Below are 25,044 nucleotides of genomic sequence, written 5' to 3' on the forward strand. Positions count from 1 at the left end.
TCTCCACCAAACGGGGATCAAGAGGATGACGGACAGCAGAATAGAAAACGGAGCCCCCCAAACCAGCATGCCCCTGTGTGGTCTGTGGGCGCGGATGCTCCAGGCACCCATGTGGACCCAGCACTGTGCTGTGTGCTGTGGTAGAGACACAGGCAAGTCCTGCTGGACTCAACACTCCATGTCAGAAACTGGCCTAACACAAATGAAAAGAAAAATTTGAGGGTGTCAGATCAAATGCAGGTCTGTGTGGTTGAAATGTGATTGCTAGAAAGATTCATAAATGTGACGAGGTTCTCCTGGGAGAGTTAGGACTGAGCTGGGTTCAAGAGGATGAAAAGGAAAAATAAAGATTCCTTACCTAGAGTGCTTTATGCTGTTTTCTCTTCCTTCTGTTTTCTCATTTAAGCCTAGAAACGACTTATTATACCCTAAGGTGGTATAATGGCCCCATTTTACAAACGGGAAAAATCGAGGCTCAGAAAGGTGATGGGCTGACTTGTCCAAGGTGCTCAAGTACTGTATGGTGAAGCAGAGCCTTGGGTTCCTTCCTGCCTTTAGATTCTAAGGCCTGTGTTCTCTCCACTGTGCCACACTGCCTCCCAGGCAGCAGGATCTAGCAGGGCAGAGAGGACAAGGAAGGGCATTCTGGGTGGGGGAACTGCACAAGCAAAGTCTTAGAGACTGAAATGTACATATAAAGGCTACGAGGAAAGGAGCTGGTCTGATTAATATCCATATTGTAGTAGCCTTGGAGGAAGGTCGTTCCCACCCCCTTGATCCGTCCCTACCACGTCACAGTGGAATAATAGTCTCCCTCTAGAAGGAATCCAGGCCTGGAAGCAAACCCCATGTGGAAGTGGCTGCCTGTCTAGGCCTTTTAGAGTCAACAGGAGTCATGTAAGAGGCACACACAGGAGACTGGGAGCCAGAGGGTTGCACAGGGCAGGAAGGACACTGCTGGTCAGAGACCCAGGCCACGAAAGGCTGCTCTGTTATGTCCCAGATAGGCCGACAGCCAAGAGAGCATCGGACAGCTAGAGATGCCCACAGACAGTGCTGCCCCAGGCCAGCCACCGCTGCCTCCTGTTGCATCTCAGCTTCAGAGTGGCATTCGGGAAAGATGGGCTGTCTGTCCAGTTCACCAGACATTTAGTAAGCAGCTCCTATGTACCAGAAGTAGGTACCCAGTCTCCCATACATGACAACTGGGGTATTTTTAAATCTGCCCACGGAATATTCGGTACTCCTCCCTTCAAAAGAAGGAGCCTAATTCCACTGAATGTGGGAGGTCCTTAGTGATGTTTTTCCTAGTCAATAGAAGGTAGCGGAAGTGACAGTGTGTGACTCCCAAAGCTAGGTCGTAAAAGACATTGTTCTGTCTGCCTCTCTTTCTCTTGAATTGCTCACTCTGGGGAAAGGCGGCCAGCTTCAAGGCACTCGTGCAACCAGGGAGAGGCCACCCTGAGGCACACAGCCCCTCCTGCCAAGCCAGCATCAGCTCTGCAGCCGCGTGAGGGATCCGTGGGAAGCCACTGCTCCTCCTCCCGGGCTCCGCCAGCCCCAGCCAGGCCTTCAGATGAAAGTATCCCTGACCAACATCTGAACTACAACTTGATGAGAAATCTCGAGCCAGCACCACCCAGCTAAGCTGCGTCCAAATTTCTGACCCAGAAACCATAGATATTTATCGCTGTTTTAAACCACTAAGTCTTAACGTAACTTGTCAAGCAGCAATAACTAATACAGGACAGTACAGAGTGTCAGGACCCATTGAAAATGGGCCTTTTTGACTCCATCTAAGGAACGTATCAGCACAGCATCACAGTGATGATACAGAAAAACCCACATCCGAAAGGTTTTGCAAATAGTGAGCAGTTTTGCTGCAGATTCTCTGGAAGGGGGAGGAGTGAGGTGGGAATTACCTCTCACAGCAGAGACCCAAACTCCTTAAAAATCGTCTTTAACCCCCACTTCCCTCTAGAAAATGCTCTCTAGGTGGGTCTGCTTTGTCCAGAGCTCCAGCCCACCTGTGTCACGCTTCCACAATGCTTCCATCGAACTAGGTTTGTTTTGCCCAATGCACGGGAAGCCAAAACACTGAGACACAGAGGGTTTGCAGCAAAGAGAGGGTTTATTTGCGAGGCAGCCAATCAAGGAGACAGGAGGAGAAATCTCAAATGTGCCCACCTGAAGGCAAGGGCCTCGGGGGTATTTATGGGATAAAGAATAAAGAAGCAGGGCGGTCTCAGGCGTGGGGAGCGTGGGGGAAAGGTGATTGGAAAAAGGTGTGATAATCTTTGTTCCGTGCAGGCGTAACTAAACTCTATGCCTCCACACGTGCGAAAGTTCATCAAGGACGCTCGCGCATGCCCAGTTGAAGGGTCGGGGATCCCTTCCGGTCTTAACCTGCTCAGCTTGAACTAGGCAACTGACCCCGAGTTCCTGGGAAACGATTGGGGCAAACATCTTACCCTTTAGGCTACATGCCGCTTGGAGGACAGGCGAGTCTTAAAACGACTTGGATTAGTGAAGGCAAGTGAAGTGGATTGAACCACGGTTTCAGTAGCAGCGTCCCCAATGTTCCTCCCTGCCTGTTACCCGCGGCCAGTACAACAGAGGCATCACCAAGCAGGACCAGCACCCAGGAAGGTGGGGACGGCTGTGATCCTTCAATACGTTGGCCCCGTCACTGCAGCAAGAGCAGTAGCAGACAATCGTGCAAGGTCAGTGCAAATCCGGGGAAAGCGTGCCTGCGGGCTGGAGGTCACTGAGCTTCACGGAGGGGTGAGTGAGGGCTGAGATGTGAAAGACGCCAGGAGGCGGAGAGGGCATCCTGGTTGAGACCTTAGGTTGTGCAATGCCGCAGAGGCACGGCAACGCGAGGGAGGGCGGCGTGCTTGGGGAATTGTGCCTCGTGGCTCTTGCGCCTAAAGAGGGAGAGAGCTCCAGGGTCCAGAGGACTCTGGCCAAACTCCTCCGGGGTTGGAGGGTTGGGGGTGGAGGTTGAGACTCCCGGGGCAACTCGAGCTTGCCCGAACCTTGGACTGTTCTTGTATTGGAAAACAGCCTGGTTTGGCGTTCACTTGGATAACTAAGTGATTACTCCTCTGTATGTAGGGTCAGGACTCTTAAACTGTAATGGTTAAATTCTGATTCCTGGGCCCCACCGCCCAGAGGTTCTGAGTCCCCAGAGCTGAGGCAGAGCCTGGGAATCTGCCTCATAACAAGGGTCCCAGGGGCTTCGGCCGCAGGTGGCCCTCACATTTTAGCAGCTTCCTGAACTGTCTTGGTGCTGAGAATCGCCTGGGAAGTTGTGAAAAACACCGATCCCTCCCCTGGAGATTGTGGGCCAGCGAGCTGGCCTAGGGCAGTGATTCTCAAAGTGTGGCCCCAGGAGCACAGGCACCCGGCACACCCGGGGGTTTGTTACACTTGTGCAGTCAGGTCCCACACTAGGGCTGCTGAATCGGAATCTCGAGGGCCGGGGCCCAGGCCCCCCATTTGTTTGAACAAGCTCTCCAGGTGAGTCTGATGTCTGCTAATGTGACAGCTGTAGCCTAGAATTTGAATTGCTTAACGATTACAGCAGGTGATTGGTAGCACTGGACAAGGTTGGGAAGCCTTGCATCACTGAGGACACAACCAGCTCCTGTTGCCCAAGGTTCCCCGAAGGCCTGGATTCTCCCCAGCTTGCCTCTGGTCCTCTCCAGAAAAAAAGGTGTCCAAGAAACCGTCAGTATTTCCCCTTTACAAGCAGGTAATTTTCAGAAGAGCTGGGGAGCAGATAATTAAAAGCCCCACCTCAACCTGCACACTCATCCACTCCTCCACACCCGGCCTCCGTGGCTCCCCAGGGAAGAAGTGGAGGCCATGGAGAAACTTCCAGAATCCAAAATTTACCAAGAATGAGTCTGGGTCAGCAGGGGTCACTTCCTTTTATTAATTCATTCCTGCCAGCTGACATCTCATTTTCTGGAAGCCAACCTGCGGAGCCCAGCTCCCCCGCCCCTCCTTTCTCCCTGCCGGGGAAGAGCATCCCCGCCAAGAATAACAAGGAGAACTGAGCAGGCGCTGGGCTCACCAGTCATCAGAAAAAGGAGCCGCCCCCTTTGCTCCCCTTTCAACCCATTTTTAAATTCTGGGGCAAACTCATTGTCTCAGGACTGACAGGGAAGGGAGGTTCGTGGCCTCTCGGCCTTGTGCTCCCAGAACTGTGGTTCCAGAGGACCCTCTCTCCTTTCCCTGCCTCATAGGGTACCTGAAACCCCACCGTCAGTGTAGCAGTCTTTTCATCCTCTCACCTACACACACACACGCTTTATTCAATCAAATTTATTTATTGAGCATGTTCCTGTGCCAGGTAGCGTGCTAGGAGATGAGGACGCTTGCAATTACATCTGACCTGAAAAAATGCCTTAAACCTTAGCAGACAAAGCTTCACCCTAGAGCTTCATTAGAGCTTCCCAACGGCGGAGGAGATCTTGTAGGTGGAGGGATGGGACTTTGGGAGCGTGCAGGGCGAGGGTGAGGGAGGGCATTGGGAAAAGAACTTGTCTGACTTCAACTTAGAAACCTGTTTATTGAGCAGTTAATGTGTCCCAGGAACTTCACTGGGGCCTCAAGAGAGGTAATACATAGTGTGCCTGCGAATCCTGGGTCTTCAGGGGTGCATTACCCAGGGGAGATCCCCTGCTCTTCTGAGAGGCATTGCAGTATTGAGGGCAGAACCCGGGTGTGTGGTCACAAGAATGGAATACTGGTCTGGAAGGTTGTCTGGTTAGCGGTGATCTTGGGGAAGTCAATTTATCCCCAAACCTCATACCTTCTGTGGTAGGGGAAGGAGTTCTCTGTAAAATGGGAGTTGTCATAACTACCTGCTGCTAAGAGCTGATGAGATCATTGTGGCTGCACCTTGGAGACTCTGGACAGCTGTAGATACTTATTCTGTGGAGCTATATTTCGTACCTGCTATCAGACATAATTTAACTGGGGGTCAGTTAGCACAATGGACAGAAATCCCTGTCCTTGTGGGGATTTCGGTGGGGGAGGATGGATGATGAATGAACAAATAGAGTGTCCATGGTGTCAAGGGCTCTGGAGGAAAATACATCAGAGCTGGGGGTTAGGAAGGACTGAGGGAAAGGGTGCTGCTATTATATAGAATGGCCAGAGAAGGTCTTTTAATAAGTGACAAAGTGCTGCTGGAGCTAGAGCTAAAGGAAGTGGGGAAGGAATCACAGGGTTATCTGGGGAAAGAGCATACCATGTAGGGGAGACTGTAGGTGCAAAGGTCCTGAGGTAGGTATGTGCTACAAAGAGTATCAGGGTTACTAATGAGGGGAGAACCAATTGCTGAAGTTTCAGGCATTTTTTTTTTTTTTTTTTTTGGAACAGAACAAGAAGTTTATTACTCTCACTCAGTAGTTGCTGGGAGCTTTGACGTTAAGTCATACATAATTTGAGAAATACCAGGAATCTTCTTAATCTCAGTGACCGTCTTTAACACCACCTCTACAGGGATCTCATTGCCAAGGGTTGCAGGTACACCAGTCATGAAATCACTAGTAATAAAGGTTCCAATAACCATGGCTCTCTGGCATGAAGGATGCTTCTGAAGTGGGTCCCGATCAAAACGTAAAGGTGTCAGAATCACCAGCATCTGGCTGATTTTCCCAGCACACCCAGACTCCCTGAGAACGTTATGGGCCTCAAAATCAGCTTGGCGTAAAGTACTGAGCACCCCTGTTGTCAAGAAAGTGGGGGTAACATCTGTAGGAGGTTCTTTAACTGGTGGGCCAAATATATAGACAACTCTGTTAATGTTGTGACACAGGCGAGGTATAAGTCTAGCCAGGAAAATTGGAGATTCCCAGTCAGGCTCATCCTTACTGGAGATTCCACACCCATAACTGGAAGAACGACAGTCACCCTGCACACCCACAGTTTTAACTGGTAGCGGGAAGGCATTCGGTGAATGCAGACTTGTAATTTGCACCAGCTTCTCCTGAGCCTCTTCAGTTGTGCAGGCTTTGACTCTCTGTAATAGTGTATGTGGCTTTATAACGCTTGCAGAAAAATCAGCTACTATTTTCAAAATATTGTTGGTTTCAGGAAAATCCTTACAAATATAAGGTTCCTCAGCACATATTACTCTGATTGCCAGGCTCGGACCTGGGAATGGATGCCTGGAAACGAACTCTTCCGGAAGTCCAAATTCTCTGCCTAAGATCCTTACTTCGTCTTGATGAAAATCTTTCAGAGGTTCTATGACTTTTCCCTCCTCTCTCAACTTTCTGATAAGCTCTGTGTCGTTATAATGGTTTATTTTATTTTATTTTTTTGTGACTTAAAACATTTTATTTTATTTATTTATTTTTATTTTTAAAACATCTTTATTGGGGTATAATTGCTTTACGATGGTGTGTTAGTTTCTGCTTTATAACAAAGTGAATCAGTTATACATATGTTCCCATATCTCCTCCCTCTTGCGTCTCCCTCCTTCCCACCCTCCCTATCCCACCCCTCCAGGCGGTCACAAAGCACCGAGCTGATCTCCCTGTGCTATGCGGCTGCTTCCCACTAGCTATCTACCTTACGTTTGGTAGTGGATATAATGGGTTTTGATGAGTTCAGCTTTGCCACTTGCAACAAGGGATGCACTTTCAATTAGATCAGGCCATAAAGTACCTTGGGCAAGGAAAACCTCCTCTGGTTTCAGGTTCATTTCTCCAATTACTTCATTGGCAATCTTGACAAAAGGATCCCCAATGATTTTTCCTTTCTCCTCGGGACTCGTAGTCATTTTAAGGTCTTGCTAATTCTCTTTCGTGGAGATCTGTCTTCATCTGATATTGGTAGAGCTGTTTGTTCCATTGTAGAAAGAATGAGCGGCATTTATCACTTTGACGTGAATTCCAAGCTTTTTGAGGGCCTCTTCAACAGACCGACATTCTCGTTTTCTCATAAAGCCATTATCAATGTGCACAGCAATGACTTGACCTTGGTTTAAAGCACGATTCAACAAAGCTGTACAAACTGTTGAGTCCACTCCACCACTGAGCAAAACCAAAACTTTTGATGTGCCGACTCTCTCTTTGATCTCTTGAGCGCACTCAAGTTCTCTGTTCTGCACAGGGAAGGTCCCGCTGCACCCAGCTATGTCGAAGAGGAAATTCTTCAGTATTACTTTCGCATTTTCTGTAAGGCCAACTTCAGGGTGGAACTGGACTCCATATAATTTTCTAGATCCATTTGCTCTACCTGTTAGTGTTGGAGGGTCTCCTGCAGAGGCGGGGGGTGGCTGTGGCTCACCGTGGGGACAAGGACACGGGCAGCAGAAGTTGTGGGAAGTACTCCTTGGCTTGAGTCTGCCATTAGCCCCACCAAAGAGCTGGGTAGGCTCCAGTGCTGGGTCACCTCCCGCCAAACAACCAACCGTTTTAGGCATCCTGACAGCTACTTTTTCAACACAACCATGATTTAAAATTATATTAAATTATTATATCAAAAAGAAATATATGTTTGCAACCTATTCCTTTGTAATTATTTAGCTACATTCTAATTCTGTGTATTTTACTGTGATCCATGCGCTTCAGGTAATTTACATCTATTGTAGGCATATAGAGATATTGCCGTGTAATAGAGGGAACTGCCCATCCATTCTCAACTCCGTATTCAGTGACGTCGTGTCAGGAGCTTGAAGCCCGCCATGCTGGGAGTATTTACACCTTGGCAGTTGGCAGACACTGTGAATCACAGTTGTGCCTCTCCTCCTCCCAAGAGCGGATTGTGACCATTTTCCAACCTACCAAGGCTGCAGCTCCCTGCAGGGCAGATCTGAGGCAGGAGCTCCCTTTCCAGTCTGCTCTCAGATGGTCCCCGAGTCTGGAGGAGGAGATGGGGGTGGTGCTGAGGAAAATCTCAGGGTGTGGTAGAGGCAGTCAGGGTGAGCTGGGCAGGACCTCCAGCCCCACCCCATCCCTGGGCCCCCATAGTACTCCTGGAGCTGCCCCGACTGCATTATTGTCTCTCAATCCCCACTTCCCTAGCGGACTGCAGCCAATTCCTGATTCGCACACTGCAGTTCAGGAGGCATTCCAAGCTCCTTTGAGTGCCCAGCCTTGAGCACTCAGTTCCTAGGGATAATGATAATGACAGCAATTTACAGTCATTGCTTTTAAAATTCTCTCAACAACCCTAATCAGGTAGACATGGTTATCTTCCTCACCTCATGGAAGGGGCATCTGAAGCACGGAGAGATTCAGTAACTTGTGCAAAGTTGCACAGCCATTACCAAGTCCAAACTTGTACTGCTCGCCGCATGACAAGGCAGTAAACTGAGAAACGAGTTGTTGGGACAAGGAATAGTGATTTTATTCAGAAAGCCAGCAAATGGAGAAGATGGTGGACTAGCTTCGCAGAGAACCATCTTACCCTCGTTAGAATTCAGGCTTCTCTCATAGTAAAAGAGGAGGGGGTGTTATTGATCGCTGCAGCCCTCTTGGTGTCAGAATCCTTTGTCCTTGCAGCTGTCCCTGTAGGTCCAGTCACGATGTTCCTATAAACCTCGAACAAAACAAATGTTATTGTCTGTTCCGCAACTTTGTATCTCTATATGAATGGAACAGTGTTATACCTTTAAAGGTCAGAGCCTTGAGAACGGGCTATCCTGTATATTTCAAGCTACAGGCAACATTCTTATCTTGTAGCAAAAGCAATGGAATGCAAAGGTGAAAGTAAAAGAAACAGATCCAATATGGAGTCAGATTTGTTCTTCCCTATTACACAGCTAGTAAGTAGCAGTCTTAAGTCGAGCCCAGGCCACTGGCTCCAGAGTCTGCACTGTTTGCCATGAAGCAACTCTATGACATGAGAGGTAAGGGCCCTAAGCTCGGGGAGCTTATGCTGGGGTGGGGAGATCAGGAATATCTGGGCCTCGAGAGAGACAGATGGCATTTTGCCAGGAAAAGATGGCGATCAGAAGAGGGCATCCCAGGTGGAGGCAACAGACAGTGCAAAGGTCCAGAGTGTGTGGGAGAAAGGGCTGTTCAGGGAAGAGGGAACAGCCCCAGCTGCCTGTCACTTCGACGGCCTCACCCACCCTGGAGAAGCCTGCCTTTGGGGCTTCAAAATGACAACTTTCCAAAAATAACTTATCTTCAGCTTTCTCTCTGTCTTTGCTCAGTGATTCACATGTTCCTCAAGGTGGTAGTAAAGTAGATTAGTTCCATAACACAGAGACTGGGGAAATTGTGTGTGCGTGTGCATGCTGGGGTGGGAGGCGGCAGGGAGGAGACCTGGTAGAGTGAATGTGGCATCTGGCTTGGGATTAAGCATTTTCCTCAAGTCTGTTCATTACCTGCCTTGAGCAAAGCCAAGTGGTAGAGGCTGGTGAGGGCAGGGCAGGAGGGGCGACTGCTGTGCCTGGTTGTTCTCGACGCTCTCTCTGAGTAGCTCAGAATTTGCTGTCCTGGTCACTCTCAGGAGGTTAATGAGACAATGAACATCTCTGGGTCAACTGTTATGTTATCCAGCATCCTTTGTAAGAGCCATCTATGCAAAGCCATCTATGTAAGAGCCATCTATGTCCTGGAAGGACAGACTTCTCTTTCTGAACTCTGAGCAGAGACCACCCTCTTTGCAGGAGAAATTTCATCTCTCCATATGAGTCTGTTGGCCTCTTTTTATCTGCTCCGGTGAACTATATAACCTAAGCGTCCACATCGAAGGGATTGCATCCTGTAAATTTAACGCTGCTCTGTGTAATGAGTTCCAGAAAACAGAGAAGCCCCAGTGGAAATTTCCATTGAGGTTCAGCATAACCATTCTTCCCGGAAAAATACTCTTGGACAAGGTAATAGAAATCCTTGTTTGCCTGGAATCTTAAAGAGAAGAGTGCTGGTGGGAGGAGCCCAGGGACTCTTGTTTCTCCAGAAGTTTCCAGAGGTTTGGAAGACCTTGCGGTCACTGACTGTTCTGGCAATAAGCACGGCATCTGCAGAATTGAGGATTCATGGTTGAGAGACGCATGAACTCAAGCCCGCGCCCTTTTGAGCACAGCAGAGGAGGAGTTAGGAATAAGCACCACTGCGTCCAGGGTGGACTGGTGGTGAACACATGGGGTGCATGTGTCCAGAGGCTGAGTGTGGAGGGACTCCCTGCCTGCGGGTCAGAGGTGAGCCTTCTGCAAGGTTATTGGTTCTGGATCTAAGAGGTCAGCAAATCTCCCCCAAATGAGAGCTCTTAACTACAATGTATTTTCCCTTTTGCCTGGGCTACCAGGACATTCACAGGGAAAATTAGTGTTCAGCTGGTGACTAGACATTTCAGGTACGTGACATATCTATTAGTGGAAGCTTTGGGTCCTTGTTAAAATTGTGCTGGGGGAGAAAAAAGAATGGAGGCAACATATAACACTAAAATAGAAGTGTTTTTTCAGAATTAATCTTTAGCCTCAAAGAGTGACTCTTCGTGAGGCCCTGGAGAGGAGAGGGTGGGGAACCACACAGTCAGTCAAGGGAGTCTTTGCACCCCTCTGCCTGGTGTGTGGTGTTCCTCTGCTTCCCTCATGCTAATCCTCGCACGGCACCTCTAATAAGCCCGTACCCCAAACAGTTCTAGCCCCTCCACGTTCTCCAGGCTGTCTCCTATCCAAGCCCATTCATTTGTTCATCCATCAGTCCATCGATCTATCCACCCCCCACCCCCCTCCACTCTCAGCAAACACTGAGCACTCTTCCTCTGTCCCAGGACAGGGCTATGCATTGACTAAGAATTGGGATCTGCCTTTCAGTAGCCTTTGCATCCAGTAAGGGAGAAGATTTACCAATGGGTAAGTTCAAGAGATGTTAGGACAGTGGAACAATAGTCAATTTAGGGTTCAGAGAAGAGGGAGCATGGACTTTGGGACCAGGCTGTCTGGGTTTGGAATCCTGGCTTCATCACTTATTAGCTGTGTGACCATGGGCAAATTACTTGACGTCTCTGTGTCTCAGTTTTCTCAGCTGTCAAACGGTATTCCATTGGACCTGCCTCAGAAGGTTGTCCTGGTTATCTACCGCTGCCTAACAAAGTACTCGTGCCATTTTATTATACCTCATGATTTTGTGGTCAGTTACTCAGGCAGTTGGCTGCTTGGTGCTTTTGCCCCACGTGGCATCAGCTGAGGTCACTCAATGGTACTTCAGCTGGAAGGTCCCAGATGGCTTCACTCACGTGTCTGGCACCTCGGCCAGGATGGCTGAAAGGCTGGGTCCAGCTGGGACTGTCCACTAAAGCACGTGAATGTGGTCCCTCCAGCATGGCAGTCTTGGACTAGTCAGACTCTTTCCGTGGAGGCCCAGGGCTGCCAAAGAGAGTACACCAAGAGATGGAGGTGGAACTGCTAGTGTCTTCAGGTCTGCTCTAGAAACTGGCACAGTATCACTTCTACCACATTGTACTCATCAAGTGGACCCCGGGCCTGCCCATGTTCAAAGTGAGAAGACTGAGACTCAAACTCTCCAGTGGGAAGAGCGGAAAGGATTTGTGGCCATTCTTAAAGCATCACAGTTACCCGAAGATGAAATGAGTTAATATGCGGAAGCAGCTAGAGCCGTGACTGACAGCGAAAGGGACATACAAGTGTTTGTCGTTGTTGCTTTAATTACCGCCCTTGCGCTGAGTCTTAATAGATGAGTCTGTGCTCTCTTGACAGACAGCCATGGGGAGCTGGGGAACGGTGGGTTTCAGATGGATGGTGTTATTAGCACGTAGTCGTGTTTCGTGGGCAATCTTGTGAGAGTCCTGGTCTTTGCTAATTCGAAGTAGATGATCAGACCTACTGATATATGCAAAACATGTAAGTGACTGCTAACTAACAGGTCTCACATCCCTCCCAGGGACAACCAGGGACCCAGCCTGGTGGGAGACCCAGAGGGCAGGATGGCTTGGAGGCCAGCCCCCTCACCCAGGACACGTGGGCTCAGCTCCGAGGTGCTCACAGACCCAGAAACACACAGATGAGCAGACACGGCTGTGGGCCGCCTGCCTGGGCTCCCCCTCCCAGAGCCCACCGCTTAATTGGAAAGGGCCATTTCAACATCTTAGCAGAAAATGGAGTTTTTCTTTCCTTGATGTCGTGATTTGACTGGGGGTTAGCAAAGCATCAGTGAATCCTAAATGTCTATTTTAAAAAATCAAGCCTTCATTTCAGCTTGGCACAGGGCTCTGCTCTCCCTTTGTGGGAGGAAGATAAAACGCTTCCATGCACGTCCTTCTGCCTTGAATGCGGGCTGGTTAAACATCTCTGGTAATGGCTGGGCTGTGCCAAAGATTTTTTCTCTTCCCAGTAGCAGTTCCTGCCTTTAAACGGCTTCCACGGGGAAGAGCCATAACACACATGCAGAACAGAGGCTGAGAAAGGCTTCCAGGAGGAGGGCTTGTTTCTGAGGGGCAGGTGCAGCCGTGGCTTGAGCCAAGCTCGGTCCCTCGCATCAATTACCTTATGTAATCCTTACTAGGCTGGGGTGAGGGGTGGGGGGAGAAATGAGGGTTATTTTTACCGCCCTTTATAGTTGAGACATCTGGAGCCCAGAAGGGCTGAGTGGACCGGACCATCCAAGGTCACACCCCTGGCGGAGTAGAGTGAGGGGCAGAGCAACTCCTACCCAAGTGTGTCTGACTCTGTGTTTTTACTCTGCCAGGAAACATGGGGGTCCTCCCCACCTCCTCGTCATTCCCTTCCCCCATTACTAGCCCTTGTACAGATGCGGACCCACTCTGGCGGGGGCCCCCCACTCTGAGTGGACCAGTGGTGGGTGCCACAGCTTGGTGATGTGATTTACCTAGGAAGACCCCAAAGCATGGCATGTACTGACTCTGAATGAGAGCACAGAACCAAGGTGGGCGCACAGGGTGTGCTGAAGGGGAGGGAAGGGGGCGTTTTGAGAGCCCTAGAGGAGGGGAGGGAGGACGGCAGAGGACACCTCATGGTGCCATTCTGAGAGCCAAGAGCTGTGGGTCCACAGCCCAGCCATTTCACTGAGGCATCACTGCATGGCCTTGGAAAAGCCTTGTCTCCACCAGCAGCCTCAGGCTCTTCATTTTAAGGTTGAGTGACTGTGCTTTAGGCTTTCTGATGTCCCTTTCAGTCCTGAGACTCTGGGAGTTTACCAGTGCTGCTAAGCACAGCTGTACAGGTTGTGCACTGCACAACTCCAGGTAGGTGCCACTGGCAGACTGCAATGTGAGTCCGCGTCCCATTCCACGGTCCTGGAGTCTATAAATGGGGATATAGATAGGACATGAGATCAGAGAAGAGGGGAGAAGTTCCAAGCAGAGGGTGGCGTGTGACCACATTTTCTCCAATCAAGAGCCAGACAAGTATTTATACTGCAAAAAGGAGTGGTCACATAGGTGTGTCTGGACCTGTGGTGAGAGATCTCTGGGGTTTGTCACTAATCACACTCAGCAGCCACATATGAGCATGACCACTTTGATTGGCTCTGATTTAAAAGCACAGTGTTTGTCCACTAGGGAGAGACCCCTTTGACGGGTCTAAGATGTGGGGCCTCCAGTTGTCAGAGGCAGCTTCCTACGGGAAGTCTTCCGACAGTCTTGTAAGCCTGAGGTTCCTCAGCCGCACTGCCTGCAAGGATTATGTATTTGGTTAGTACTTGCTGATGACTATTGCCGCAAGGAAAACAACTGCGTCTCCCCTCAGGCCCGGGCTCCCCGAGGGCGGGGCCGCGTCTCCCCTCAGACCGAAGTTTCCCTGCCATCGGAAAGTGTGTCTCCGTCCTTCATTCATTCATTTGATATTGACCGAGGACCTATTTAGTGCCAGACACTGTTCTAGGCTCTCAGAACATTATACTGATAAACAGCAAACAATTCTTGCCATTGCTAAGCGCTAAGAAGCAGGGTTGTGTGACTGGTTCACCCGGGGTGTTTTGGGAAGGCCTTTCTGAGCTGTGAGATCCAGCAATAAGGAGGAGACAGGTGTGGGAAAATCTGGGTGAAAAAGCATTCCAGGCAGAACCAACCACAGGGCAAAGGCCCTGAGGTGGGAGGAAAGGAAAGGCCAGGGTGTCTGGGCATAGCGAGGGCCTGACTGCCATCCCGTGGGGTCTCCCGGAGCTTTCTGTGGCTTCTCCGTGGTATGGGCTCTGGGCTCTGTCCCCTGCCCACCTTCCTCTGCTGCCCCAGGATATCACGGAGGAAGTGTCCTGCCAGCGCGATGCCCTTCCTGCAGCCGCCCCCGGCCGCCGCCTCTCCAGCCACACTCTGGACTCCCTGCCCCCAGCCTCCTTGCTATTGCAGACCTGGTCCCCTGAGCTCAGCCCCTCGTGTCCTGTTCCTTAGAGCCATCTTAAGCAAGCAAGGAGAAAACCTCCTTGACCTGAATTTTGGATTTACAGACAGGGTGCCAGAGAAACATGTAGCTGGGCAGATTCAGGAAGGCCCTCACCTCCAGTCCGTCTTCTGGAACTGACGGTAATCAGCCCCAGGTCCTGTCCCGACTTTCTCCAGCCCCCCAGTACAGACATCCTATAACAGAAGCCCGTAAGTGCCTGGCCTTGTCATGTCCCCCGCAAATGGGCCGTTAAGAGGCCAGGCTGGGAAGTCACACTGAGCCATTGTTGAAATCTGTGGAGTTATTTCACCTCTCAGGTCCTCCGTTTCCCCAGATATAAAATGGGAATAATGGCATGTACTAGGTAGGATTGAAATTGGATAACAGATACTTGGGAGGGTAATGCTTGATTAATTATTGATTACTGTGGGTAATGCTTATTGTTCGTGTGCCAGGCACCATTCTTCATTTTTATAAGCAGTATCTCATTTAAGCTTCATAGCCCAATGAGGCAGGCACGTTATCATCCCCATTTCTGAAATGCAGACACTGAGGTACAGGGAGGCCACCCAGCTGTTCAGGAAAGCTACCGGAGAGTGGTCCACAGCCAGGGCTGGCACTGTCTCCCTAGGGGATGTGTTGACATATGAGTGTGTGGTTTTGGGTTGTCACAGTAGCTGGGGCCATCTTGCGGGGTTGGGGGACAGTGGGGATTCCTAGTGAATGTGCCCCCTGGGGCAATGTGTGGACTAGTCCTACACAGGAAGAACTGACCACCCCAAGTGCCAACAGACCCCTGTTTGAGAAACACTGATTCCAGAACTACCCCTCATTAACAGAAGAAGGATTAAGTCCCAGGTAAGGTGACTAGTCCAGGCTCACCTGATACACAGCCACATCCTCACCTCGACCATCACTTCACGGCGCAGAGCCCACGCCAGAATTTGAACCACGTTCAGGGTCAGGCCAGCTGGCAGCACTGGACTGGTGTGTCCCTCAAAAGCCACCGGGTGTGGCCTGTGATCCCCTTTCCCAGCCTGAGGAAGGACCCCCCTCACCCAGCCCTGGCTTGAAAGGTGATTTTTTTTTTTTTTTTTTGCAGTACACAGGCCTCTCACTGCTGTGGCCTCTCCCGTTGCGGAGCACAGGCTCCGGACGCGCAGGCTCAGCGGCCATGGCTCACGGGCCCAGCCGCTCCGCAGCATGTGGGATCTTCCCAGACCGGGGCACGAACCCGTGTCCCCTGCATCGGCAGGCGGACTCTCAACCACTGCGCCACCAGGGAAGCCCGCTCCTCTCATTTTGGGTGTGTGTGTTTGTGTGGGCAGATGGACTGGCTCTCCTCTCTTCTTGCCCCAGGGACTTGGTTTGTTTCCCACTTGGTGGGAATACCACCACTGTAACCCTGGCCTCTGTCTATCCAGCTCTCAGGCCACAGTTGGATCCTGGAGCATCCACTGCCTATGAAATCTGGGTTGGGGAACATCTGCTGAATCCTCTGTCCCCAAACCTCTTCCTGAGATTTCCTTGCCATTCATGTGCTTGAAATTTTACCATCAGAGATTCATTTCTTTGTGACCTGGCCTGGGGTGGTGGGTGGGTGATCCCTTTTTTCTTTTCTTGTTGCATAATTGAATCAGGATTATTTTCATTGTAAATGATAGTTAGAACACTTAGCTTGGTCTCAGGTGATATAACTGAATGAATTATTGAAAAGTTCAGATTATTGAAAAGTCTCTGGCTTCAGGCATGGTTTGATCCAGGGGTTCTCCTTGTTAGCAGGACTCTGGCCCCATTTTGTTGTGATTCCCTGGGCTCCACTCTACTCCTGGGTCAGTTTTCTCTTCTGACCACCCTCCCCCCAATCCCACCACATTGGTGGCTACAGAACCATCTGGAGGTAAACAGCTTCTCTCTGAGAGGTTCTGATAAACGAAGAAGGAGCTTTGGAGAAGCCCCCCCCCCCATACAGCTCATAACTCATTGGCCCAAACTGGGTTATGTATTCCCTCTACTTCCCTCCCCCAGCAATCACTGTGGTCCAGGTGATGGAATCAGTTATCCCTGGGCAGTGTCATCATATTTATTATATAGCAAACTATGGTCCTTGGGCAGAGAGAGCCTTCAGACCATAATGCAGACCTGCAAGCTGGGGGAGGGAAAGGGGCAGGAACGCCTCAGACCACCATTCACCAGGTCACGCACAATGGCAGCATCTCAGGCCGCCCAATGGGGAGCTCCCCAGCAGACTGCCCATTAGACGAGTCCGGCTCCGGGCAGAAATGGCCAAGCCCCAGCACCTGCCATGCTGGGTTACTGGCTGGCCCTGACTGGGAGGAACTGGCCTGAGCTCCAGAACTGAGGTGGCCCCTGAAGGTGCTATAACCGGAGGCTCTCAGCTAACTGCCCTCCTACCACTGAACAGGAAATTCCTCCTTGAAGAGGGATCTGAGAGGCATGCCTCCACAGCCACCTCGCAGCTAGGAAATAAACCAGGACTCAGACTCCAGGGGTCTGGGGCCAGACGCCTGTGTACTTAACCCCTTGGTAGACAGTGGCGGGGGGGGGGGGGTATAAGGAGCACAGCGTTAGTCTTGGGTATCCTGGCTGTGCCACCACCAGCTGTGTGTCCTTGGGCAAGTCACTACATTCATTCATTCATTTATTCCAGCACTTAGCATTTGCTGAGTGTCAAGCCATGTGCTAAACCCCAGGAATTAATGTGAGGAATCACAGGTTCTGCTCCAGCAGATCACTGATCCGGGAATAGGGTGTTGGACCTGTGCAAGCTGGGGCACAGGCACTGTTGTCCATCCCACTTCGTGCAGAGGTGGCCTGTTCTCTCTCCAAGCTACCTCTCTGCCATGAGGCTCAGTGGCTTATTGACCTTGGGGCAGGGTTTATGCCTGGGGGTCTGGATACAAGGGCTTTGGCACTCCAGACCCCAGGGCAAGTCCTCCATCTTTGCCTTTATCCAGACACAGCATGTCCAGGCAGAGAGCCAGGCCAGCTGGGCAGGAACCATCAGTTAAACAATAGACATTCATCAGCTGATGGATGAGTCTGAGAGAAATCAACAAACTCATTTAAAAAACCAAGCACCCAGAATTTCCCAAGTCCTTTTCCTTACCCAGCCAGCCAAGATGCATGACCTTGAAGAGGTCCCTTATCTTGCTGCAAATTATTGCCAGGAAAATCTATGGCCAATTAAACAAGCAAATGTTCCCCTTGCACCTTTTACTTTCTCTTAAATAAGCTCTGGCCTGACCTATGGGAGAAGATGCTGGACTCACCTGTTCCCTTCATCATACTAAACATTTCCCTGAGGGCACAGACACCAGGGCTTGGTTATTAAATCAGCAAAACCCAAACGCTCCCAAGATAAACTCCTGATGATGTGATAATAGCAGTCACCCTGTAGAATCCCACCTGTGCATATCAGCAGTGGAAATGTCATCATCAGCAGGCATCCTGGTTAAAACAGCCCAACAGGTCATTTGCTGATTTACGGCTCAGATGCTAAAACACGAATGTAAACAGGCTCCAGTGGCCAATGGAAAAACACTGACAGTGCAAAATGCTTTTCCTCACCTTCACCAGGGAAAGTCCCAGAAACGCTGAGCATCCCTGGTCTTCCTCTCCTACTCCAGCCACTTTGGGCCAGTGTGAAGGAATATACAGACTGGAGGGTTGCGGTGATCTCGGAGAGGCAGCAGGGAGTGGTGGTGTGAAGCGAGATCTTAATTCCCTGCCCAGGAATTGAGCCTATGTAACCTGGATGAAAACGGAAATCCTAGCCACCACACCCCCTGGCTCTTGCCCCCAGTAAAAAATGCACTTCTCATGGAGGCAAAACTGTAAAAACAGGTACAAAGTTTATTTTTAGAGACATAGCACAACAACACGTGGGAGAGCACACAGAGAAACCGTTTGTTTAGTTAAGATAGAAGCGAGGCAGAGATTCCCACCCGGAGAGAAAGGGTGTGGGTGTTCTCCCTAAGGAGGAGGAGTGCAGTGAAGAGGCGGTTAAGTCATTTATGCAGGGCGGTTCTTCCGGGTCTTTGTGTACCTTTAGCCAATTATCTGGTTTCTTTTTCCACGCCTGACCTGCCTTAGGAGCCTCCCCCACATATGTGTGCAACTTTTTTCCAAGATGGATTTCAGCCCAGAGGCCTATGGGATGGCCTTAGCATCACATTATTATGGGGTGGTTCCACCTCCTTTTTGACCCCCAAGGAGCCTTTCTGCGCATGTGCAATACTTCCCTTGCCCCAAGGATGGGAAATGTATGACCTCTTGATCTTTTAACAGGGTTTAGTCCTACTCCGTCCCTGCCATAAAAATGTCCAACGTCTGGTTATTTACCTTATTTCTGTTGCTAGGTTCTATATCGAGGTGAAGATCTCGAGATATAGACAGGAGTCAGGTCATAACTATGTAGTTCTGGAGCCCGTTTGTCTCTTGTTTCAGAAATGTAAACGGGGCTGGTAATGAATGTCTGGCCTGAAGCCCAACTTCTTCTCACCCCAGGAAGTGTGAACAGGAAGCCAGTTGTAAATATCTAGCCTGGAGCCCGTCTGTCTCCTGCCTTAGCAGGGGGCATAATTTTTTTCCTAAAATGAGCCATAACCCACCACCTACCCTCTCCCCAGCTCTGCCTGTTGGGCAGATGTGCTACGGTGACTACCGCCCACTCCTCACTGTGCCCACCCCTCAAGGGTAATTGTTTATTCTCCTCTTTCAGTCTCTGCCTGTCTTATTCTCTCTCATCTGCTTTTTCTCTATCCCATCTTTTTCTCCTCCTTTTCCTGAGGTGGGTCTTCCGTGACTTTCCATTTTAACACGCTCACATCAGGAAGTTCTTTCTAAACCCTGGGCCAGACTTGAGGGTGTTTCCCTAACCCTAGGCCGGTCTTGGTGTGTCTGAGTCACATTCCCCCTCTTGCCCTCACAGGGACTGTCCTTGCTGTGGTGATCCCAGTCTGGTCCTAGTGAAAGGTCAGGCTCCCCCAGCAGGCAGATGGAGAGCAGCCCAGAGCCACCGCCAGCCCTCAGGGCAGCTCTGGGTAAACTAGAAAAGAGGTGCCCCTTCTTCGAGGTAGAGGTAGCTCCCGTGTCAGGGTGCACATCCCAAGGGCTTCAGCCCCGTGCTACCCCTTGGCCAAGCACCCTGTATGCAGCACGTGGAAGACAGGGCTGCCAGGACCTATTTCTCTGTGAGACGCAGCTCTGGGGATGGGTACAGAGGGATGGCTGTGGACTAAGTGGGTTCTTCCCAACTGCTACAGAGGCAAAGTCCAGAGTGACCACCTGCGAAGGCTAGTGGCCGTGGATTTCCTTGGGGAGCTTGCTTAACATGCAGATTGCTGGCCCTGCAGGGAACCTGCTGCAGCGGGTTTGGCGTGGGCCCTGAACCGAGCTCCCCGGGTGATTCTGATGCAGCCCACACTCTGAGAGTCCCCGGTTCCCCAGAGCAGAGCCTTTGCAGATTTGTACCCCAAGAATGAACACATTTTACCTCTCACCCCCAAAATAAGGGTATTAATTTGTCAGTTTTATACATGTGATACTGAAAGCTACGACATTAAGTAATAGAAGGAAAACATGTTTTAAAGGTAAAAATAAATACAAATAGGAATTGTAATATTTCCTCCCTACCCCCCTCAATTCTGCTTTCTAACCCTCTGTGCTCCCCACTTTGGAGGCCATGGCCACAGGGACTGGGAGAGGAGATTTAACCACTGAGAATGATGCCCGAAACTCAGCCTCTGTGCACAGGTGCCGAATTGAACCTCAGAGACGGAGTTCTGGGTGAAGTAGCAAAGAATAGCTTTATTGCTTTGCCACGCAAAGGGGGACACAGCGGACTCGTGCCCTGAAAAACTGTGCATCCCAACCTGGGGGAATTTGGTGAGGAGTTTTATAGCAAGGGTTCAAGGGCGGAGTTGCTGGTAAGGGTCAGAGTGGGAGGGGGGGTTGCTGCAGTCCTTTAATCTGGTCTCAGGTGGTCTCCTGATGAGCTTTGCAAGGTTATCAAACTGTGATCTTCTCTGGAATGAATGCTGACGTCTTCCATTTGTTGGGGGTTTTAGATCTGTAAAGAGCTCAAGATATTTTTATGTGTATCAGCTTAAGGCGGCACTAGGACCCTGCTTCAAGGCTGTCCTGTTGTTTCTTGCCTGCTCCTCCCTTGTCTCTGCATCCTCTCCCTTCCCTGATTAGCAACTGTTTGAAAGGTTTCCAGGCCCAGGAGCCCCACAGGGTCATGCTCAGTTTCAAGATCATGAGTCATCTCCCCCTTATGGGAGGAAAACCAGGAGGTTTTCTCAGGAGGAAACCCAGACGCTTATGATCAGGGTGAAACCTCAGGCTCCCCTTCCCTCCACTGTGAATTCCTCGTGATTCTGCTGCCTTTGGAGGGTGTGGGGAGCTGTGGCGAGCCATGGCGGGGCACCCCCTGACTCCCGAGGTGCTCCCTGACTGCACGTGCTGCAGGCCACGCTCCTTTCTCTCTCTAACATTGCATCCCGGCCACTGTGCTGTGAATCAGGCCTGTGCTGATTTAGTGGCGAGTCCTGTTTCGGGTGACACGCTTCCTCACCTGTGAGATGAGAGGGGTGGGCTGAGTGACTGCTTGGTCTCCTTCCAGCCCCGACGAGCGAGGCTCCCATCAACCGTGGTGATGCCATTCGTGAGTGGGAGAGTAAGTGGCGGCCTTGGAAAAGACTAGGAACGAGAAGCGAAAGCTGGTTAGTAAGGAGATAACTGTACTCCAGCCAGTTCTTTGGGAGAGAAAGGCATGGGAGGGTCAAGGGTCCCCACAGCAAAGGCAGCAGGACTTGGTCTAGGTGCTGCAGGCAGGATCGGCAGTCACTTCATCCGAATTCTAGTCCGGACTCTGCCTGGAGCAAGTTTCCTTGATCAATTACTTTTTTTTTTTTTTGAAGTATAGTTGCTGCACAATATTATATGTTACAGGTGTACAATATAGCGATTTACAATTTTTAAAGGTTATACTCCATTTATAGTTATTATAAAATATTGGCCCTATTCCCCGTGTTGTACAATACATCCTTGTAAACAAGTTACTTCTTTTTCCTAACCTCAGTTTTCAAAAAAGCAGGATTGGGCTAGATGATCACTGTGGATGCTACCGTGGGTGTAGTCTAACATGGACTTTTCCAAAATGCGGGCCATGAAAAACTTTTAGTTATTTGGTGAGGCAGGGTAGGGCATGGCAGAATAGGAAGTTTCCTTGAAACTTTTGTTTCGTGTTTGTGTGTGTGTACGCATGCGTACTGGGTCACTGTGCCAGTCCATGTCCCAAGAGGAAACAGAAGACACACTTCAATGACAATAATTGGCACCGGGCTTCACGGACTGTTTACAAAGGTGGAGAATAGGGAAAGCATGGATGCAGGACCAGGGGCTGGCAGCAGTAGGGCTGCTACCACCCCTGAGGCAGAAGGAACGTAGGGAGGGAGTGCTTTCCAGAACCCAGCAGGGGAGTCCTGTAGAAAAGGCCACCTTGAGAGGAGCCACAGCCTTTTATAGAGGGACAGCCAGGCTGCTGCAACCCAGCAGGAAGGAAGCCAGGAGGGAAAATACCCCTAGCTTCACTCTCCATCCTTCCATGTCCTGCTGGAGCTACCCACTCGCAGAGCCTCCCAGAGGCCAGAGGGCAAGAAAGCCACGGGCGCAGTGCCCTACAGCTCCTGGGGCAGAGGGATCCCAAGGGGCGAAGGGACAATTTCCAGCCCAGGGAGATGTCCCATCTATATCTTCCCATGGATTGCAGTCAAGTGCTCTTAAAAACCATCGTCCATTGGAGACCAAGGTGGCCTTGGGAGCCTGCATGGGTTTGAAGGCAGCCAGAATTAGGCTTGGATCCTGGCTCTGCCACCTGCAGGCTGCCTGACCTTGGACAGACTACTCACCCAAGGTGAGCCTTAGCCACCATACGTGTGAGAGCTGGGACCATGATGCTGGCTGTGCAGGTTGGCCACATGGGTTAGAAATAATAACTGAGAAATGCCAGGCACCTGGGACGTTCAGCATCACTCCTTTGCTCTAAGCGTGACAACAGGAATTAGTCACAGCCCTTTCTAAGCACCCGGGTGCCTGTCTCTGTTTCTTTAAACAGCACCCTTGTACTGGATGGTCCTTCTTTCGTCTCCATCCTCGCCACCCAGCCTTTGGTTGCTCCATTTCTTCTGCAAGCAATTATTGATGAAATGATTTATAAATTACAAGGTGTTTACTGCTCTTGGAGAAAACATAGACCACTTATCAACAAAATTTACTGAGACATTAAGTGGTAAGAAGGACTAAAGCCCAAGGAAGGACCCAGAACGGGAGTAGCTTTCCTGGGGAGCCTGAGGTCAACGCGTATTTTCACCGTTATTCCCACTTGCAGTGGCAGCTCCTGGAGGCGAGGAGCCTGCTCTGCTCAGAGGAAAGACAGCCAGGGAGCTTCCTTTGCACCTGCACTGTGACTTGGGTTGAACCTAAGGCCTCCCTTGCTCCTGCTCTGGGGGCCCAGTCCCTTTGATTTTGTTGGGGAAAAAAAACCCCAAAATCAGTGTGTTTCTCTCCTTAACAAACACCGGGATTCCTTTTTCAGGGCAAATCAAACCAGACTGCTCAGGCTTCCATTAATTGACTACATCTTATCGGAGCCTCAGTTTCCTCAACTGGAGAGTGGAAATGGTAACTCCTGCTTTATGGGATGGCTGTGAAGTGTAGAAATGAGTATCTGAAGAGCCTGGATCGAGTCAGTGAGTGGAGATTCTGGTGGGGCCTCTGGGTAAATTCTCCCAAGGATAACAGCTCGGATCAGCCTCCCCAGCCAGCCGTGGCTCTCCCTCTGTAAGCAGGGCAGCTTGATTTGCAGAGATTCTCCCTTTGTTGATGCCACTGAAGGCTGCCTATGGCTCTGCTGAAAGGCAGTGATAATTACACCTGGTGTGGGACTGGGGGGAAGTGTGGCGGGAGACTGCTCTGCTGTGTGGTATGTGCTCATTTGCATTAAGATCAGAAGCATCGTGTGCCTGCGTGTGTGTGGGCGTGTGTGTGTGTGCGCGCACACGCACACACACATATACTTGTGCAAGACTGCAACTGAGGCTTGTCATTGGTGCTTTGGTAACAGAGAGGATCAGGGGAGCAAACCAGGAGCACTGACTCTAAAGGGATGACACTGCAAATGGCTCAGAGGACATCCTTGTCCTTCGATGACCGTCCTGGGTGCTGGCTGAGGGCAGGGTTCCAAAACCAGACCGCTCAGGCTGGGCTCTAATCCAACCTTTACCACCTTCCAGCTGGATGGCCCTGGGCAAGATACTTTAGCCTTTCTGTGCCTTGGTTTCTTTCATTGAAGATGGGGATAGAAGTGTGTTGTGATGAAGATTTCATGAGTCAGTACAGGTCAGGAGGCTACAATAAGGCCGGGCACATACTAAGCAACATAAAATGCGTTACCTCTCATCACCGGCGTCAGCTTCATCCGCATCATCTTCCCCTCTGCCTCTTCCGTCCTCACTGTCATCAACATCATCATCATTATCCTCCTAAAATAGTTGTATAGTGAGAGGAAGCTTGGACTAGGGAAGGAAGAAGAACTAAGATTCATTCAATTATTAGTATTATTTTTCCAAATATATTATTCCAAATGGGATGTGAGACAAGTCATAAACATTCTTACACTTCACCAAAAGAGACAGAATAAAGTTCATGGGGAAATGTGGGGAAGCGAGGGCAAGATGAGTGTACAGAATGACTCTGGGGGGATCCTGTAGAGTTTCTGGAAGTGGGCCGTTATTGTGGCTTTCAGCTCCATAAAAATACGATCAGCTGCAAAATTCACTGACAAAGGGAAGTCAGTCGCAGAATGGATGACCCCCGTCCCGCACAAACAGAAGGTTTAATAAAAGAATTCAGATGACAAAGAGTACATGCTATGAAATTCCATTTATATAATAAGTACAAAAACAGGCAAAACTAATCCATGCAGTTCCAAGTCAAGATAATTGTTACCTTTGGGAGTGGGGCAATGAATAGCAAGATAGTAGGGGGAGGGTCCTGGGGATCCTGGTAATGTCCTATTTCTCGATTTGGGTGTGGGATTGTGAGAACTCATCAAGCTGGGCATTTATGATGTGTGTGTGTTTGTACGTATGTTTCATTGACAATTTCGAATAAAAGCGGTTGCTTGGTGGAAGCATAGCTTTTCAGCACACTGCATCTATAAGTAACACTTTATTATTTTTGTTTTTTTGTCTTTTAGTTTCATTGAAGTATAGTTGATTTACAATGTTGTGTTAATTTCTGCTGTACAGCAAAGTGACTCAGTCATACATATATATACTTTTTCATATTCTTTTCCATTATGGTTTATCACAGGATATTAAATATATTTTCCTGTGCTATACAATAGGACATTGTCGTTTATCCCATAATAGTTTGCATCTGCTAATTCCAAACTCCCAATCCTTCTCTCCCCCACCCACTCCCCCTTGGCAACCAAAAGTCTGTTCTCTACGTCTGTAAGTCTGTTTCTGTTTTGTAGATAAGTTCATTTGTGTCGTATTTTAGATTCCACATAAAAGTGATATTATCTGGTGTTTGTCTTTCTCTGACTTATTTAGTATGATAATCTCTAGGTCCATCCATGTTGCTCCGAATGGCACTATTTCATTCTTTTTATGGCT

At 49.9% G+C, this 25,044-nt stretch overlaps 1 pseudogene; it reads right to left on the reverse strand.

Moving 5' to 3' along the window:
- Positions 1-5,413: 5,413 nt before the first annotated feature.
- On the reverse strand, positions 5,414-23,849 carry LOC132431891 (GMP synthase [glutamine-hydrolyzing] pseudogene; annotated as a pseudogene).
- Positions 23,850-25,044: the final 1,195 nt, after the last annotated feature.

This window comes from Delphinus delphis, chromosome 10 (genome assembly GCF_949987515.2).
Source record: "Delphinus delphis chromosome 10, mDelDel1.2, whole genome shotgun sequence".
Lineage (NCBI taxonomy): Eukaryota > Metazoa > Chordata > Mammalia > Artiodactyla > Delphinidae > Delphinus > Delphinus delphis.